This window comes from Mixophyes fleayi, chromosome 3, assembly GCF_038048845.1.
Source record: "Mixophyes fleayi isolate aMixFle1 chromosome 3, aMixFle1.hap1, whole genome shotgun sequence".
Lineage (NCBI taxonomy): Eukaryota > Metazoa > Chordata > Amphibia > Anura > Limnodynastidae > Mixophyes > Mixophyes fleayi.
Window position 1 is genome coordinate 114,227,304 of NC_134404.1, and position 18,918 is coordinate 114,246,221.

General features: G+C 38.8%; 1 long non-coding RNA gene across 1 annotated transcript in view; it reads left to right on the forward strand.

The window, feature by feature from the left end:
* Positions 1-18,918, forward strand: part of LOC142142750 (uncharacterized) — a 411,021-nt gene that overhangs the window by 85,610 nt on the left and 306,493 nt on the right. Inside the window, exon 2 of the long non-coding RNA XR_012689312.1 lies at positions 17,715-18,402. This is a non-coding gene — a long non-coding RNA (uncharacterized LOC142142750). The remainder of the gene's footprint in view (positions 1-17,714; positions 18,403-18,918) is intronic.

Sequence of the window (18,918 nt, forward strand, 5' to 3'; positions counted from 1 at the left end):
AGCTCTTTGGTATTAGTCTGTCGTTCAACTAGGCGGAGTTGCTACATGGTATATGCCGCTATAACTTAAAATAGGCACCATTGGGTCTCTATTTAAAATTATACTCCAAGGTTCCACCTCTAAATTGAAAACAAATTACTGACCAGTGCTATTTTTCTGCATATGATTTGTGTAAAATCGACATATATTAAAACATTTAAATTATCATAGTTTTTTAAATGGTCTCAGAAATTGTAAATACGGGATTCCCATTACTACACAGGCCCAACCACTAGTGCAGTTAATTGTATGAGCAGTGGTTAGCATTGCTGCCTCACAGCATTGGGATCATGGTCTTTATTCCAGGCCAGGGCTCTATCTAAGTGGCGTTTGTGTGTTCCCTCGTGTTTGCATGGGTTTCCTCCAGGTGCCACCACTCCCTTCCACAGTTAAAAAACATACTGGTAGGTTAACTGACCGCTGGCAAAATGGTCCAAGTGTGTATTTGTGTGCTAGAGCGTTTAGACTACTCTCTAATGGGGCAGGGGCTGAATAATTAAATATTCTCTGTAAAGCTCTGTATATTATGATGGTGCTCTATAAATAAACAATAATAATATATACATTGTTCTGATGTGTTTTAACTTAGTGAAGATTGGCACCATGGCACACACAACATTCATATTGAGCTATGTCTGTATCATGAGTGTAAACAGCCAAGTCCTGCTACATCTAGCGCTCTGATAAGCACCATGTCTACTTACCATTGGTAATTTGTACTTATTCCTAATGTGGTGTACGCTGGGGAGATGAGAGAAGCTGATGCGGAATAGGCCATTTTACAGAGGTGCGCAATCTTTGCATTTACTTCTGCATCCTATTTGTTGATTTCGCCTTCCGCAGAATTTATAGTCTTTCAGTGGAGCTGGGACGACGTGGCAGTCAATTCATTCTGCTCTGTGGTAGGGTTTGAGTTCCGGGTGGAACAAAATTGATAGGCCGAATTCTACGCAGGACACTTAAGCTGGAGAAATGTGCAAAGTTCTGCTCCAAAGTGCAATATGAGGCAAATATTCAGCGAAACAGTGGTTTCAAAAAAATTTGCTTATCTATAGTATGCTGTAATCAACATGCAGCTGAACTACAGACACAGGATACGCCGTCTAAATCTGCATTCAGATATTATTTGTGTTTGTTACCCACCCATGGAAGTTATAGTGTCTCTGATACAGCCAGCAAAACCTGTCTTATTAGAAAGCATTTCTGTATGGCTTCAAACAACTAAAATAGCAAGAAATACTACACTTTTCCAGTAGATGTCACCATAGGCAAGACGAAATATATTATGTTGCTCTCTCAGCCAACTGTCTTTAGTAGAATTGGCAAACACTATCATAGCTGTAGGCATCTAACACTGATTGCCCTGTACTGAGTGTTCAATGCCAGCTTATCCATTTGTAGGTAATTGCTATTAATTTCATTTGTGGCATCATTCACACATTTCTGTAAATGGGCTGAGGGTTTGAGCACATCCTTTGGAAAGAGGACAGTATTTCTCCTGATTGTCCATAGCTCTGGACAAAAATAATTTTTCCTGTGGGTTTAACATGTAACTCAGACCGGTTTAATTCTTTCTTCTACATTTGTCATATGTGATTATAATTTGACATTGATTTTTATTTCTTTGTTTTCTTTTTTCTATTAGTCCAGTTTTACAGATTTTTAACATACTGGTAGGTTAATTGGCTGCAATCAAAAATTGACCCTAGTCTCTGTCTGTCTCCCTCTCTGTCTGTCTTTGTGTGAGTGTGTGTATATATTAGGGAATTTAGACTGTAAGCTCCAATGGGGCAGGGACTGATGTGAATGAGTTCTCTGTACAGCGCTGCGGAATTAGTGGCGCTATATAAATAAATGATGATGATGATGATGATGATATTGTACACTCTACATTTATTTACTTGGGTTTATAAGTTTCTCAATTACTATAATTTGCCTCATAACTAAATAGTTTTCTTTCTTTGATTAACCTATCATAGGGGGGTAATCATTTACATTATGGCTGCACATTTTTGCTGTTTATACGGTAAAAATATCCGCTCATTTTTGCTCGCATCCCTATGGGGCGCAAGCAAAAACTAAGGATATTTCTGTGGAAAAAATCCGTGCGAGGTGTCTGGCGGCCGTTCCCGGGACATCTCGCACAGTTTTATTTAGAACTAAATCTCCCCCGTATAGTGTTAAATATATTCACGTTTGATTTGATATGTAATTTAACATGTTTATGGGGTCAGGAGGCTGTTGTGTAATCATATTGTAGATTTTGTGATTAAGAAGAGGTTATAGTAATTTTTAGTTATTCAAATTAATGTGACAAGCTGCATCTTGAGTGCAGGCTTCCAACTAATTGGTGTCCACAAATGGTAGATTTTGAACATAAAAGAAAAAGGAAAATCTATGTCTGGTTGCGGAATAGTTATCTTTTCTAAACCACATAAATCTGTTTAGTTTTTTTAAAAAAAGTATAATGTCCAAAACAATTAAGACTTTTCTATTGTTTTTTGGTTGTGATGTGCCAACCAATCAGGGGGAGGGCTGTAAAAGTTTAGCCCGGGGGGCAAGACTCAACTCAGCAGCCTATTTTAAAGGAAAAAAGATACAGATGGCCCAGTAACCCAGCCCAAGGTAGCCCAGTATGGGACCAGCCTGGGGGGTAGATGGCCCCCTGCCACCCAGCTTGCCCCTGCAACCAATTATTTTTACACATATGTTTTAATATAGCTTTTGTTTGCTATGGCTTACTAACATTAACCACATTAAGGCAGGTTTATGCTTCTTATCCAAATTTTACATGTTTACTTTGTTGATTATAAACCATTAACACCCTCTTTTCATTACATTTCTCACTGTGCATTGGCCATTTGGGCTTGTTGTAATACTTTGTAGAAACACCTTTAGCTGTATTTACAGTTGTAAGTCTATTTGGGTAAGTCTCTCTCGAACCTGGGCTGTTGGTGCACAGATTATTGATTGGATTGAGGTCTAAACTTATACTGGAGGCATTGACTTATACCCCAAGGCATTGACTTATTGGCATCTAAGCCATACCCATGTGGCTATGACTTTATGCTTTGGATTGCTGTCCTGCTATAAAATATTTTTGTCCTAAGTCTATTCCAGATTGCATTTCCTCCAATATTTGTTTTATGTCATGCTCCATCAATTTGACAAGTCCCTGAATCAGAGAAGCATCCCCATAACCTTGTTCTCCCACCATCATTCTTCATGCTAGGGTTAGTGTTATAGGGACGATGTGATGCTTGTGGCAAAAAATTAAATCTTGGTCTCGTCAGACCTTAGAATCTTCTCCAATTAGATTCCCACATGTTTTCTGGTAAGAGTTCATGTGAGTTTTTTTCTTAAACAATGGTTTTCTTTTTGTCACCCTCCTGTACAGTGCAGATTGTGAAGTGTCTGGGCGATTCTTGTTCTATGAACAATTTCTCCTATCTCTGTCATAGAAGACTATAATTCTGTCACAAGTGCCCTTCTTGCTCAGTTGTAGATACCAGCCTGTTCTAAACAAATTTACAGTTGTGTTATATTTCTGGTCCGTGCCCCAGGTGTCGGCCCACTGGCAATCCTCATTAGGCTACCCCTCCTTTCAGATGCTGTACCTCGCATCATCTCCCCCAACAACCCGCTATTACCTTGGATGATGGGAAGAGGCATCAGTGCTACCTTTCTGTGCTCCCGTATGTCAGGCTGGGAGTGTGACTGAGGTAACCAAGCAGAACCATGCTCTAAGCCTATCACTGACACTGAGGAGGAGCAGCGTGATGTGCCATCCCCTTCCTCTGCCTATCCTCTCTACGAGGTAAGACTCGGCAGGCGAGGGCCAGGCAGAAGGTTTTAAATAATTAAGCACACACCCTTTTTACCTATTGTCAGCCAATGATGATTAATTCAATATCCCGATCAGCCGGTGAAAATAAAATCCGAAAAGAAAAAACACTGACTGACAATTCAATGTTTTAGGCACCTCCTAAACTATGGTTCCTAAGTAATGTTTTTATTTGGCATTACAGTATTTTATTTTGATCAGTGGTAAAAATGCCCAAATAAATCCATTTTGATTCCTTGACGTAAAAAAATAAAATGTGAAAAATGTGGGGTGAATACTTTCTATAACTACTGGAAGTTATTTACAAAGCGCAAAACATCAGCTGTGCAATGAAAAAGCAGCTTTGCAATGGCCATGTGCCTTTATTTGTGCAAGGGTACCTAAGTGTGTGCCAATGTACTGGATTTACATAGACAGACTGCAGCATTTGCAGGAGAGAAGAAGTTTGCACAGGCAGAGGGGAGAAGTTTGGCTGAGTAAAGGTGTTCCTAGTATAGTACATAGCCTTATTTTGCCGTGCTGTGCAACAACTAGATTTCCTTTTGTGGAGTGAGATTATTGGCAAGAAATACAGGGGCGGAAGGGGGTATGTTTTTAGGGCTGTTCCTTGCCGTGCGGAAGAGAGCACTTCCAGTTCCATTCTGCATTTGGACATCAGTTTGGCACCAACTCAGGCCTGGTGGCCTTTGGGCCTCATCCAATGTTTTTAATGGACCTGGTTTGAGGTTCCATGTTGCACTGCAGCGGAAAATTGCTTTTCCAGTCACCGTAATACATTAAACAGGTTAAGACACACAGAATTGCAGCATGTAACCAAGATAGTCCCAACGTACCTTCACTCTCAAAATCAATTAAATCCATAAGTGAAGATAAGTCAAAGAGTATTTTAGGTGGAAAGTTTTAATTTTCTGTTTGTCCCTGATGTGACGTTTACAGTTTTGCACAGTGCACCTCTAGAGATTGTTCTGCTTCTCTGCACAGCTAGGCGCACTTCTAGGTTGCTGAGGGGCATTCCTTGTTCAGAGAGAAGGCGTGCAACGGGATATCCACTGGGTGGACCAGCCAGGCACATATCTTGGAAAATATCCTCTTATTTTCCAATGTGTGTACTTTTTTTCTAAATGCATTTCTATGTTTTGTTTTTTGTTTTTTAAATCCCTTGGCTGTTTATTTTAATTTCATTCGAGTGAATGGCGGCGTATTTTCCGTACATATTAGGAGTGTACCTGAACGTAAAATTGCTTCAAGTACATTCTAAACATGTCCTATTGGAATCTGGATGTAAGTTGTGCTGTATAACTCCCTGCTTGCATCAGGTTTGAGTATTAATATTGTGGAATGGAAATATTACTAAGAACATTGTTTATTTTCTCAATCCATTTTATTTAGTTTTAATTATAAGGCTTTTCTAAAAATAAATAGAGGTTTGGATTAGACCACTAAAAATAATACTAATGATGAGGGAGAAAATATGATCAATGTACTGTCCGATTTAAAAGAAACCATTGTTCAATCAGTGGGTTTATCTAGATCTTGCTAACTATTAATGGTTTTTTGGACTAATCAAACATGTGTGACTTTGTTCTCTCCTCTTTAGTCAGTGTTTATTGTTATCATTAGGTTTTGCTCAACAATTTTGTTTTGCATCCTTTCTGCCACAAATTACATTTATATGGTTTTGCGCTATATATAATTGTATCTGGAGCAAATATTTAGGGATTTTTTTTTTGTATTTCTTGTAAGAAGAGAAAGACAGGAAATTGGAGTTTAGGACTACTTAAACATAAACATGAGTCATACTGAGATAGCATTATTATGTAAACCCAGATGAAATACTCAAATACATTTTCAAATTCTGCCCTAAATGTTTTGATTACTTTTCTGTAATTCAGAAGTCATTTTTCAATGCTTCTACATTCCTAGAGCTTCAAGATAACAAATAGCAATATATAATATGATACATAAATAAAAAATATAGCTATAAACTATGCATATAAAAATGTATATGGAATGGAACATATATAGGCAACCTGTGGAAATCCAGCTATTGTGGAACTGCAAGTCCCAGCCCTTATTGCATCTATTACATTAAATATCAAGTGTGTCCACAGGTGTCTGAGTGTACTCAGCTTATTAAAAATTATAGAGCAACATAGGATATACTGTACATTTCTCACCCAAATAGTTTACAATGTACATAATGGAGAGACAAATTGCTGAAAGGTTCTATGCTCTAAGGTTCCATTCCCTATAACTATTGTAAAACTTATACTATTAAGTTAAAAGAGCAAAAATGAATGTGGGAATTCCTTGCAGAACCAAAATGATAGTGGGAATTTCATGCGGAGCAATTAAGGCCATATTCTGCCAGCGAATCATGCAAAATTCCTGAAAAAAAAAGTTTTGAAAATGTTTCTACTACCAGGGGGTAAATGTATTATGCTCCGGGTTCTTCAACACCCGCGAGTTCGGCGTCTTCAGCGTTTAAATTAAAAGTGGCGCTGCCTTGTAAAGGGAAACTTCCGCCGCTCGCGGGTGTTGAAGAACCCGGAGCTTAATACATTTACCCCCAGGTCTGCAGTATGGTGATTGAGTCCTAAATACAAGGTCTGCATGTGGAGAATGAAGGGTCTATGTGCAGAATAACTTATGCCGATATATTTTGTTGGATATTTATGAATAAGCTATTAAGAGAATCTCAAGGTATAGCAACTTGCTGAGCATTGGATTAGTCCATGTTCACTCTGTAGTTTAACATACTGCATAGGGTTGTTTGTTGGTTATACCTTCTGATGTTACAAAAGGTGTTCAGCGGTGTTAATGTGGATGTTAAGCCACAACACTTTTGTAACTTAAACAGGTTGCTGTTTATTTAAAAATAATGCAGTAGAATGCAGGTACTCACAGTAGTTGACTTTGTAGTACAACAGGCAATAACAGCTGAATGCAGTTGCACTTATATACTTGTATATACAGGCTTGCTTTGTATATATGCAATTGCAGGCAGGACTCTTGGTGTGCTGCATAGCCGTGCAGTATATTTGTGGGCACACAGACTCCTATACTATACAGGGAGCCTTCGGTCACCTTCTAAATGCTTTTGGGATAACTGTACACAGCTACTAATTAGTGCATCCACGCTCTGTAATCTATGTAATGGAAGTCTTGGCGCCAAGCCGAACTTCCGGTTTTCGGCACTGGATGCACATGCGCAGTAACGCACATTGGATGTTCACAGGCTGCCCCACTTCTTCTTAGACCACCAGGGAAATGGCAGACCTAGCAACAGGGAACGGAGCAAAGCGATCCTATACTAACAGTTGTGAGGCGTAGTAATGTGAAAATTATTAATCATAGTAGTTGTTAGTAAATTTATTCAACAGCTGTTATTTACAACAATACAAAAACGTGCTTGTGCAGTGTATTTGTCCACTGTTTGTATGAGTAGGGTAGTGCCCCACGGCATTGCTCCATATGGTGCCCCTTGGCATTGCTCCGTATGATCATTTGGGGAGTTTCAGAATGGGAATCGGCCTGTATATGCTGGAAAGAAGTAATGCTGTCACTGTAAAAAAAAATTATTATTTTTATTATCCCTTTTATAGCTTAAATAAATGAAGAGTAAAGGGGCACCGGGGCTATTTTTATTTCATCTGCCACATTTGTAAACTTTAATGCTTTTATTACATTGGTCTTGCTACATCTAAAATGTGCTCTCCTGTATAAAGTGTGCCTTGATGGTTCAAAAGACAATGTACAATATCTGTTGGTTCTTGCAATTCTAAACATCTTTTCACAAAATTCATCCTGTTGAACATGGCCATCTTTCAAGCAGGTTTCATCCATGAAATGTTTAAGAAGGCAGAGAAGCTTGATGTTTGAATTTGCTACCGGTGAGAGTAACCCTGCTGCTGCAAGCGAACATGCACAATTATTCAATAGGAGATGGTCCACATTCCTTCCTTCAGTTTTAATACAAAAAGACTATGGGTTGCCCAGCAGTGTCCTCACTCTTGTTATTGATATTTGTTATGCAATATCCAATCATTGTAATGGTTTACTTGTGTATTGTCGCAGACAAGAGCTTCATAAAAATATAATTGGTGCATAGATATAGTTTTTTTTTTATTAAAGTATAACAAATGCTGTATTCGTCTGTGTGCCTTTGTATGTAACATATTTTTCATCTCTTTCTATTATAATTATATTATCTTTGAAAGTGTAGTATAGCTTATAGTATTCCACAATAAAAGTAAATGGGAAGTTTTAGATTCTGTTGTTGCTACAGGGTGACATATGCATAGGAGGTAACATGTATAAAATGTATATGTAGAAAACTTGCTTGTTACTGATTTTAAGTCCTTTTTTTTATACTAGTGTCAAATTATCAACCCTGTAAGTCTACCATGAATTCACACTGGACGGGAGATAGATGCAAGTAAATTGCTGCTCAGTTTTAATGTAAATTCTCTATATAAGTAATTCTTAAATTGTGGATCATCATGAAAGACTTTTTTTAGAATATTCGAAAAGACGATATAACAAGTCCCATAGATGATGATGGGCTATATTATCAGGAATAGTTTAATTTTTTTGGCAAGGAGTTTTCCGTAATGTAGAGCACCATGCCTAAACTCTACTAAACCACATATAAAAATAAACCTTGCCTTTTCTCGTATGGCCTCGGGTATCTTCCTCATTAAATTGTTTAGCAGAACGTTTTTCTTTTTTTTAGTACCTGTAGGAAGAGAACACTGTGTGATCATGCCTGTGTGTATGACATAATCATACAACAGCGGCAATAGTTTACTATTTTCTGAACCTTCTGGATAAAGTAATAGGAGATCCCGTACCATTCACTGTTATGCGATTAATACCTCTCAAAAGTCATTAAGGTATTTGATTTATTGGTTTCAATAAGTTACATTAAGATAAAATAATAGCAGACGACTATTGTGGTATTGAAATGATAATGTGGACATTTTCGTCAGGAGGGGTTAGAAATACAAAAAAATTGGTAAGACTAGAATCCAGGTACTGGGAGAGAAAACAACTAATGGGTGACAGGGAAAATTAGAATGGACAGAGTGTAATCAGTTATTATGGATTAATGATAAAGATAATGCCTCCATGGAATGGGTTTTGAATGGTTAATTATAATGTCTCCAGCCAGGAGTGGGGGCAAGTTTAGGGCCATCCCTAAAAGTGGCTCCAGGTCTTATTACTTTGTTCCTTTCCTAGGCACTGCTTATGGAGGATATAAAGCAAGCAGCACTAATCAACATTTCTCTGTCATCATCATCATCATTTATTTATATAGCGCCAACATATTCCGTAGTGTTTTACAATTGGGGACAAACACAGTAAACTAATAAACAAACTGGGTAAAACGGACAAAGAGATGAGAAGGCCCTGCTCGCAAGCTTACAATCTATGGGCTGTCCTGTTGATTATGGAGTTCCTTACTGACTGTGCTACAGAAGGAGTGGGCTGACCACAGGGAAGACACCATTGGGGTAGCAGACCAGGTTATCAGGCTAGGACCACAGAGAGCCAAGCTGAATAAGAAAACAAGTCACAGCCTTATCAGAAGGGTCAGTGGTGAGCCCACTTCTCAGGACCAGCCCTCTCTAGATATGTCATACCTAATGATAAAAAATGCAAAAATTATAAAAGGGCAAGCACATCTAGGCTAGACAGCAGGCTTGCTTAAGGTTTTTTCCCCATGTAATATTGTTGCTACATACTTCATAATCTAAATGATTGACTATGTGGCAGGGACCCTTTTAAGTGACCCAAAGAGTTGGCAAAGTGTATTATGAGATAAAGCAAACGGGTTCCTTGAAAGGGAAGCAGCTTTTCCATGTTAATTTGATGCAACCATAGTTTAGGCAAGATAATATGTTTAGTGTCCCATCTAGATTCAGTCTTGAATTATGTCCAAAAAGAAAATATATTGGTGTTTAGGTACAGGGGGTAGATGTATAATTATCACTTTCCAAACCTCAAAAGGCATCTTTAGAAGCATTTATTTTTGAGATGGAACCGAAATATTCCTGGTAGTACTAATGTAATATAAAAAGTGATAGACATCCTCCTGGGATGGTTGTCAGTTCAATGTCATTCATGCTACCCAAATATAAAAAGCTGAACTCAAGGAGTTGTTACTGTTAAGGGTGATTTAAGTAATTCTAAAACAACTGGTATAGCCCAATTATTCTTGTTCTGAAATGGAGTACAATATTCTGCGTTGACCTTTGGAAGGTTAATACAATATCTCAATTGGACGCTTACTTCATGCCAAGTGAAGTGGATAAGATGTTGGACAAAATTGTCTTGGCCACATTTTGTTGCCCCCTTTGATCTAACAAGGGGATATTGGCTGATTGAGTTAGACACGACTTCAAAACATAGAATGCCTTTCACCTCTCCTTTGCATACTTTCAATTCACAATAATTTCGGTCTACATGGAGCACCAGGTTCCTTTCAGAAACTATTGAACAATATTCTTTGGCACCAGCAGAACTTTTCAGCAGCTTACTTGGATGGCATTGTCATGTTTAGTACACATTGGAAGTCTCATCTAAATAGGCTGAGGTCAATTAATTAAATTTCCTGAAGTGGGCAGGTTTGGCCTTGCAAAGGTTTCAAATGTAGTTTTAGGAACTGTCCTATCCCAAATCCAGGAGGAAGCACTTAGTGGTCTCTATTAATACGAGGCCGTTCCCAAGTGAAACAAAGTATTCAGTAATTGAAAAAAGAAATACCTAGCGGTAAAGTGAGTCATTGATTTCTAAATACATTATTTGACGAGGGTTCAATTTCAGGTAGTTACAGTCCATGGTCCTCTAAAATGCTTTAACTACATGAAAGATGGTAATGTGAGATCAACCAGGTGGTACCTGGCTCTCCAGTATTACTCTTTTGAGTTTAGTTCATTGGTCTGGGACACACCGTTTGATTACAAATGTTTTTTCCAGGTGTGGCTGGAAGATCATCAGACATGGCCTGTTGGGGTCTCCAAACCTGTTAACATGGGAAGCATGTAATAGGTTGTTAGGGGTTACAGATAATGTCTGGGACAATGCTAAGATTGGAACTCTCCCTATAAGAGCTTCCTGTGGTTATCACTCTTGTTTTTTCCCTTGGCCCAGACAGTTCTTTTTGTTGGTGTAAGACTGCTATAGTACTTTTGTTCCTGTCTAAACTCCTGTGTGGGACCCTCCTGCATACTTATGAGAGAAATAAAGAAAGAAAGATGAATCAACGTGTGTTCTTTCTGTTGATTCCATACTCCCACATTTACACACAACAGCGAGATGCCAGGCAATTAAACACTCCAGTGATCGTTTATTTGTAGTAAATTTTATTGAGTAATTATGCTTATGGCTTATTTTTCGGCATTGGTGAGTGGGAAGATAAGTAAAACAAGCCAAATAGTATTAAAGTTCAGGTAGTGTTAATCATCTGTATTTCCAGGACTTCAAGGGAAAACCAAGGTTTCAGAATCATACTGTATTGTAATAAAAAAATAATATTCAATTTATTTTATTTTTTTGAATTGATGATCTTTCTTTCAGTGTTGTGCTATGCAACATCTTGTAGCTGTGCAAATACCCAACATTAGCTGATGTGGATGTGAAGACAATTTGGTATTTTGCAGCGAGTCCCAATAGAACAGTCCAAGTATTAGATTCAACGTTAGTCTCTAGAAGTTGGATAAGTAATTGACAGTTCACTCGGTATATGGGTTTAACCTTGGGACTGTTCCAACAAATGTGAAGAAAGATATCTTCTCCACTACATTCTGAAAGCATAATAGGAAGACGCTGGAGAACATATGATGAAGGCAGTCTAGTGTCAAATACCTTTTCATTAGTAGCATATACCTTTTTTCTCAAACAATTACAAACACTACATTGATGATATCCTGTAGTTAGGCCTGCAAGATCTGAGGAACTAACTAGTTTTACAAATTATTTAAGCCTTTAAATTTCTTGATAGTGGACCCAGTGGGTTCTCCTGCTGATGTGGTCCATCCACTTCAAGGTTCGATACTCTTCTACATACCACTCTTGTAATGCATAGTTATTAGCGTTTCTGTAACCTTCCTGTTCAGCTTGAACCAGTCTGTCCATTCTCCTCTAACCCCTCTCATTAACAAGGTGTTTTCAACCTCAGATCTCCCACTCATCACATGGTTTTTGTTCTGCACATCACTCTCTGTAAACTCTAGACTGTTGCACGTAAAACATTCAAAGTATCAGCAGTTTCTGGGATACTCAAACCACCCCACCAGATACCAACACACATTTCACAGTCACATTTCTTCCCCAATCTGGTGTTCGATCTGAACAACAACTGAACCTCTTGACCATGTTTGCATGCTTTTATGCATTGAGTTGCTGCTACCTGATTAGCTGATTAGATATTTGAATTAATCAGCAGATGTACATAATGTATAAATAAATTTATTGACACGGACACCCTTAGATGCATACATGAACAACTTCTTGTATAACAGTACTTTTATTGTTCCATCACAATTAAACCACATACACTTCTGTCAGGATGTCACCAGGCAACCTAACACTGACTAGACATAACTGTCTGGTCACCGACCACTGTCTGGTATCATTCGCCCTTCACAGTAGCACAATACAGGTTTAAATACTTGAGACTCCTCCTACAGTCCTAGCTTGATGGACAGGTGACACTCCCTCCTTGCCTTTGAAGGGAGTTCTATGCAGGCGTTCTGTAATTGTTCCTCGCTGCAGACTAACCTTGCCAGCTTTGTTGTTAGCTGTGGAAAAGACACTTTCAAATCATTTTCAAAGCATGTAAGTTAAATCACCCTTTATACTTTTACTTGGTCACACATCTTATACCTGTATACCTTTAACTAGGTGCACTGCTATATCTGTGTGTAACCCGGTCTGCAGCCTTTACCTGAAGCCTGTCAGTCAGACACTTAATTCCTCTTAGATACCTGTAGCAAATCACTCCCTTTGTCATGTATATATATTTATTTTTTTGTAACTTATAGCACCTGATAACAGGTGTTCTACCTGTTACAGTCTTATCTGCATTCTGAATCCCACTAGTTCCTATTGTCGCAGCATTGCCCTGTACAGTACCTCAGTAAGCTCTCAAGGACAGACGTCCTTACCTTCACCTCTGCACCTCCTTTGTCATCCTCTTATGTACTTGTAATATCAATTGTAAGCTACACTGGGGAAGTGAATGATTAAATATTCTCTTTACAGCCCTGCATAATATGTAGGCGCTATGTAAAGGTTACTAAATAAATACTTGCTCTGTTCTTATGTATGATTTGTATGTTGTATGTATATTTGTAATTATAAACACCATTTTCTAAGGTTAAAGCTATGTTGTATATTTTTAAGGGAGTCATTTTGTCTAGTTTTTGCATCTTCATACATTATGTAGTAGTCTTTTTAAACACACAACTAAGCCTAATGTTTGCTAGTGTTTATAGAAACAAGACAAAGACAAAGCACCAATTTCTTATTTGTGGAACAGTTCAGCCTTACCTAGTTTTATTACTAGATATCCAGATTTGTGTTTTATCCCTGTGGTTTGCTATGGAGGATTACATCTGTCCTGCAGACAAATAGATTATAACTCTCACTAAATTGTTGCTAAGGCAGCCAATGCAGTTTGTGTAGCCTATGGGTTTAAAACTCAGCCACACAAACATATAATCTGTTCCGCTGTATTTTTGTAAGATGTCTTGTTGACCTCACACTGCCCACTTTATGGAAAGGTTAATCCATAACCTCCCCGTTGTGCTCATGTGATAACTGCTTGGTGCGTTTCAACCTCAATTTCACACTAATGTAGCGTTGTCACAGAGTGGCACACTTTATGATGCCTTTGCTTAGGATTGACAGAATACACATGAATGGATCTACTCGGACAGCATAAAATAAAAAAAAGTATTTAAAGGTTAGTTTTAAGACATAATTAGAAAAGGTAAGGCAGTCTGTTGGCAGCTGGGTGTCACTGTGCATGAGTCTTATAATGTGGTTCTATCCATTAGTAAGGCAGGTGCCGGCAGTGGTGCCAAGAAGGGACCCAGCAGTGACAAATTAGGACCTCATCTGACCCACATTAAAGACTGAGAAAAATAACTGCGAGAACCAATTGCTTTCTATTGGTCCGCCAATCCTAGTCTGCTTGTATAACATTTGCTTTTACGAAAATTGCGCACACAGACCGTGTGAGGAGTGGAAAGTTACACTGCAGGCTACATGCACATTCTGATTCAGTGTGTCTACAATAAATTACTGCACAAGGGCCAGAAATTGCTTTTGGCAGCCCTGGGTATAGGCGTTCAATAAAGGCACCAATGAATGTACTGTACTTTCTATTCAAATGTTAACCCACTTTCTTCTGTCTAACCTGGGACTGCATAAACTGTATTCAAATTAACTATAAATGGCTTAATATTATTACAAGTTACTACTACAATGTAGCACTGTGGAAATTAACTGTAACTTGCATTCACAAGTACAATGTGATGATGTTGAAATGCTCACAGCCTTGTACACACATATTTAGTTGTTGCCTTTAGGAGAAGTCAAAGTTCCTAAAGTAATAAAACACAAAGCGAACCATAAGGCTTGTGTTATTAACGTTTAATATATTTTATAAAAACTATATAGATTTGCAATGTACATAGATTCACTGTAAGATTATGTAAAGTATTTAATAGTCATATCCATGTTTTCATGCAACAGCTGGTCAGCCAACATGCCCATTATGTGATTATCCTGCTAGTAATTGACAAGACAAACTGCTTTCTGTGAGAATTTACCAACATAGTTTTAAGGTGCAAATCTGCACTAAAATCATAGCAACCAATCAGCCAAAAGCATACTTGCCAACTCTCCCGGAATGTCCGGGAATTGCGATTTGCGTCATCACGTCACGGCGGCGGGGCTAAAATGACGCGAATTTCGAAGCCCCTCCCCCTTGCATCTCCCGGACGTAAATTATAAAATGTTGGCAAGTATGGCCAAAAGCAGAACTAGGATAGGTGCATAGGTGTCAAAGTTGCATGTGTGTATGTATGTGAGTTTTTCACCATTGGGCAATGTATGTGGGCCCTTAATTTTTTTTTTTGCTATTGGACCCACATTGGACTAGTTACACCCAGGGGCGAATACAGGATTTGTAAAGGTGGGTTTCCACGCCACACCGGCAGTGGGCATGACCAGCATGCATGGGGGTGTGGCTATCATTTTAGAAAGTGATAGGCTGCTTTCCAACTCTTTCACTCCCCTTCAAATACACAGGCAATGCTGCGTGCACTACTGCTAGGTGCACACAGCTCCCCCTTCACTAGCAGAGTAGTGTGAAGCAGGACATACCTCCCAACTGTCCATATAGTCAGGACAAAGCCCTGAGTGGGTGAGTCCCTAAACTCAGTACTGACCAACCAGAATCAGGACAGTTGGCAGACTGTCCTGCTCTCTCCTACCTGTTCTTGCTGCTCTCACCACTTGCTGCTGCTGGTGTCTTAAGCTAAGTTGTGCTTGTCTGGAACCTGAAATGTTGGGTTACTGTTTGGAAAAAGGACAGGTACATGAGATATAGTAAGTCTAGCAAAGAGCGCACACTGTAGGGCTCCCTCCCTCTATGCAGTCCGACATCAAAAGCACCATTATTAGTCCTCCCTCCATGCAACCGGCCGGACAGTGAATTTAATTTCATTCACCTTTAATTACAAAGACCTATTTTCCCCAAGCAACCCAAACATTAAATTAATAGTATTCACATTTAATAAATACAATTATTTATTCCCAAAAGTAATTGGCATTCACATTCAAATAAGAAATAGCAATCCTTCTCACTAAACTCAGCTTCATATTCAATTAATAGCACCCCAGCATTTAATTAATAGGCCCATCATCCCACCCTAAATGAATAGGTCTGCTCCAGCCCCACTACTAATTGAAATATTCCCCACCATCAAAAAAAAATCTCCCAACCAGAAAATTAAACGCTCCCACCCACCATTAATTGATTAGCCCCCACTCTAAAATTAATATCTCACAGCCCACCCACGTTGTATTAAGAGACACCCATACACTTACACTAAAATCCCTTTTTCCTCCACACTTACTTTAAAAACTGCGCCAAACCAGGCTCCATTTTTAATAAAAGATAATAATTGAATGGGATCAATTATTTTGGTTTACCATCTACTGTACAGCCACTGTACAACTCTGAAGCCACACGTTTTAACTGAAATGTATATAAGTATAATTATTTCCTGTTTTCTAGAGATCCCAACAACACCAAATGCTGCAAGCTATATTAACACTGGAACTGCTTGAAATTATACATTAAATCCCCCCCCACTTGCATAAAAAGCTCCATCCCCTCATTGTGACACACTTACATGAAAAAGTCAACACACATTCCCCAACACTTACCTTCTTCATCTGGTGCTGTATCTTGTTTCCTGCTGGCTGCACACACATGAGACTTGCTGACAGTGGGGGAGAAAGTGGCTGGTCCCAGAGGAGGGACCAACCACTACAAGCATACAGCACCACAGGCAGGAGAGGGGTTTCCAGGCACCTGTAAAACCCTCCCTGGTTGCGCACCTGACACCCCTGCAATCAGCAACTATTTTTTACCTGTTTAGAGCAAGTTGTCTGATTGGTAGCTATGTTTTTAGAGCAGCTTTGAACCATATTCGTAAATAATCCACAGTATGTTTCTATGGGAACTGGAACCCATGCAGATCACAGTGTCACTACAACTTTCACTACAACCTGAAAATGTCAGGACTGCTTTCTTTAGGTTATTCATATAGGGGTCTCTCTCTCTCTCCCCCCCCCCCCCCCCCCGCTCTCTCGCTCTCTCGCTCTTTCTCTCTCGCTCTCTTCTCCCCCCTCTTTCTCTATCTCGCTCTCTCTCGCTCTCTCTCCTCCCCCTCTCTCTTTCTCCTCCCCCTCTCTCTCTCTCTCTCTCTCACCCCCCCCACAATCAATATGTATATAATCTAGGTGTGCATATAGAGAGATATATGTGTGTGTGTGTGTGTGTGTATATGATATGCAAAATATAATTTTGTTTTATTCTTTTCCCATGATAAAAATAGGGTCAAGGGAAGGAACCTATGCTGACAGTGCGGTTCTATTGTGTAGGCTCTTGAAACCATTGCTGTGTGTGTGGTTGGAGAAATGGACTAAAGCACCACAAGTTGCAATATTGCTGAGGCAATGTGTATCTCTCCAGCTCTTGGGACTTTTCGTTCCACAACAGTTGGAGAGATACCGGTTTTCCAAGATATGATTTATAGAACACAGATAATCTGTGTCTTATGAGCATTTGTGGAACTACAAGTCCCAGCATGTTTGGACTTGTAGTTGCACACCAGCAGGAGAGACATTGGCTGTCTGACTGCTATATATGATTGCAGCTGGTCTGCCACTATTTTAGGCATTGGACTAGGTAGGTAACAGGTAGTGAAAATGTGCCAGTATTGAAGTCTTCTCTTGCGTCTCCCCTAACATTAATGCATTCTTAGTATATTACCATTCACATGTACTTATCTAGTTAAATCATTTAGGGAGCTGTTATGTTAAATTTGTATGATCTCTGATTAAGATATATTTAGCAAAGATATAAATTATATAATATGTAAGAAAGGGGCAATTACATTTGATGATACACTAATGGAATACACAACAGAACAATAATAGATTTCATAGTTGATATACAACCTCCATCCATTTTCATTGTACCTTTATTATCTGGATACATCCTTACATCTTTATTTTTCTTGTGTAGATCGAATTCAAACCACCTACCTTTCTGGGACCTAATATCTGTGTTTTGGCAATTCCGTTCTTCCCCCAGAAGCATCAGAAGCATCCATGTTGATAAACTTCTTTTACAGATAGAAAGATTTTACTTGATCATGCTGCTATGTGCTTTGCCTCTAGCAGCCCTGGATCTCCTTTCAGAGGCATCTAGATGTCTTGTGTCAGCAGGCTATGGATACCTGTAATCACTGAATTGCAAACATTTAGTATAAAAGGAGGATTGCTCCTGTCATGGTGGAAGGATGGACAACTTGGTCTTGATGGAGTTACTGGCATTACAACAACTATTGTGGCTCTGCTAAGACTGTTCTTCAGCACATAGCACTGGGAGAAAGTTGGATATCACCTCTTTGACCGTGATCATAAATGCTGCATCTTTCAAGTGACATACATGCAGATTTTGAGTGCTCCCACCATCTCTTTCAGATCCTTTACAGAACTTTTCAATTTTCAAACTATACCTCCATGCTGCAGCCTTACTGATCACAACACTGTGGAGGAACAACTGCATACAGTGTATCTAATCTGTATGGCATCATCTTGACTAATTTTCTGTTTGCACTGTGTGCTTTGAAGCACAAAATCTCTTATCCATAAAACAAGAACTTTTCCAGCAATAACATCCACTCAAGATCCATATTTGTCTTTCAAAGGTAAGCCAGTGTTGGGCAGAAAGATCTTACTGTATGTTGGGGTACGCTCTGTGGGAGATGGTAATGCTGACCTGGGTAGGTTTTGGTAGCTATGCCATTTTCAGTGGATGGAGATGTTCATTTAACAAGACTAAATGTGGAAAGGTGGTATTGTAAAGCTAAATAAGGCTAAGGGATAAGCTAACTCATTGACATGACTTGTACATGAAATGCACTTTTAAAAGGTATAAAATTAAAAATGTTATTTTATGCATTCATTAATTAATATGATGTTCTATCCAACTACAGTTCAGTAAAAGTTTAAATTGATAACATATGGTAAATTACATTGGGGATTATTTATCAACAGACATATATATTTTCTTCTAAATGTATTTGTTTCTTTTTTTACTTGTGTATACTGTCTAATTCAAAGCGGGTTCAGCAATAATATGCTGGTTGATTTGGAGCTGCAGTCTTTTGCTATTAACTACCACATTGTATGCTTGGTATATGACCTGTAATTTATTATTACTT